Below are 2230 nucleotides of genomic sequence, written 5' to 3' on the forward strand. Positions count from 1 at the left end.
GCATTCAGCACAGAAAATATTACTTAGTTCCAGTGTCCCAATACTTCTGAAGGATGCTGTAACTCGTTGAAGATAGATGCCCCCTGCATTATCATGTTCGGTTACGTGTCTTTGGGGCCAGTAACAAACTGCTTTCAAAAGAGCTTCTCTTAATGAATTATAAATATGCCATTTCATGCTATTTGAGCAAATCCTCCTATTAGTTTTCATTGATATGAGATATAGAGCATAATTACATTTGAGACAACAAATTGTGCTCACATCCACGCATCCCCCTCCCCGACCACCATATCCATATCGTCTTCTCTTTGCTTCTTCCACCTAAGACACATACACACTAGCAGAGCTTTGCTAATAAGAGGCAGGAAGTCAAGACGCCCTCTGAGGCTTTGGTTTCTGTATGTATATGCGCCTTCGTGTCTTTGAGCTAATGGTTGCTGCGTGACATGCATTCACTTCCCCAATGCTAAAAATCTGGTTTCAGTCTGTTCCTCCTCCCGCTTTAGCATTCCACGTTGAGACGAGCGCCACGTTCAGCACGCTATCCTCTCCCCTTTTATCGTCTTCCACCCTCTTGACTTGGGCGGGTGGAAGATCACGATGCACTGCAAACGATCCCAGTGTGAGTGTTTGATGTGCGCACGTCTGGTGGCTGTTAAGGCCAATGCGGGGTGCGGGGTGGGGGGGGGGGGTTCTGTTTTTTGGGATGGAGAGATCAGTGGACCAGAAGTAGTCTGCTGTAACCTAGCTCACAGCTCCATCACTGGGCCTTGTTTGAGCAGATGTGAGATGAAATGGGGATTAATATTCTTCAGTCAGAGAAACATTAAGCAGGCTGTTGATAGGTACATGGAGATAGAGAGCTTGTCTGCATGCTTCTATATCTCGCATCTGTCTCTCCCTCTGACTTGCTCTCATCCTTTCTCTCTCTTTGTCTCTGACATTTATCATTCAGCACTCTGGGTTGCCAATTCGGAAGTGACAGTTACGCATGCATATTTGATAGGAGCGCTTTTTTTTTTCTTTCTCTCTCTCTCTGCCATTCCCTCCCTCCCTCTCTCCTCTCTCTCTCTCTCTCTCTCTCTCTCTCTCTCTCTCACACACACATTTCCTTCCATGGAAGAGTTGACCTTGGTCAGGGGGAGCCTGGGGCATATGTATATAAAATAGTGGTGGAGACACAGTGAGTAAGAAACAGCGTCAACTTGGATCAATATGTTCCCGATCTTCTTCTTAAAGACAATAAAAGCAGCTTTCCCTCTATAAGACATTTCACTGCCAAGACAGCATCACCAGCACAAGCCTTCAGCTGTTATTATGAAATCGGGGAGCCCATTCATAGTGAACTTACTGTAATCAGATCATTTCCAGAGTGTGTAATTCAGACATGCACTTGAGCCAGGGTGGAAAAGATGAGCTTTGTTGGTGAAAGGTTAAAGGTCAGGCCTCGGTCTTGTGGAGGGTAGCTATGTAGCTAGGCGTGTAATGGGAGCCCAGGAGGCAAGGCTGCAGGGCCAGCAATGGACAGGCCAGAGAAGCAGCAGGACACTGGCAGGAAGACACTCGTGCTCGTGTGCTCTCGCCTGGTGTATTAACTCACTCCCAGAGGCCACTGTCATGCCTCAGACACAGAGCAGAACACACAGCCAGCAACTGTTCCTTTGTACAACTGTTATAGCAAAGAGATAGTTGTATGTGCATGATACTGAGAGTTGGTTGAAATGTGCACACTCCATTCCCTTGTGTGACCCTGGAAATGTCATTTTTTCAGGCAAGCATCACCTCTGGACTGTGTCTAATTTATTAGATGATAGTTTGTTTATTATGTTTTTCTTAAGCATTACTAGGGTAATAATGGTTGTAATGCTTTATTAATGAGTTTGATTAATATTGACATTATTTTACTACAAACTGTTTTCTGCACTTTATCTTGACCTCTCATTTCCTGAAACCAAAGGGGCAGAAACTGAAAGATGACCAACACAGTAGTGTGTTTACTAATGGTCAGCCATGAGTGTGTCATGGATGCATAACATTCCTTTAAACAGTCATCCAGTGTCATACTCCACTTCCTCTTCTCTGGATGTGTTCTCAGTGGTTTGAAAGCTGAAAGAGTTACCCTCTAAAACCTCTGAAATAGCCTTGAATCATCACTCTTTCTGGAAGGCTTGCTTTTTTCCCCTTTGGGGATATTGGAATTGCCTGCAAATATGGGTCTAAACTGAATGTG

The sequence above is a fragment of the Electrophorus electricus genome, chromosome 14 (assembly GCF_013358815.1).
Source record: "Electrophorus electricus isolate fEleEle1 chromosome 14, fEleEle1.pri, whole genome shotgun sequence".
Classification (NCBI taxonomy): domain Eukaryota; kingdom Metazoa; phylum Chordata; class Actinopteri; order Gymnotiformes; family Gymnotidae; genus Electrophorus; species Electrophorus electricus.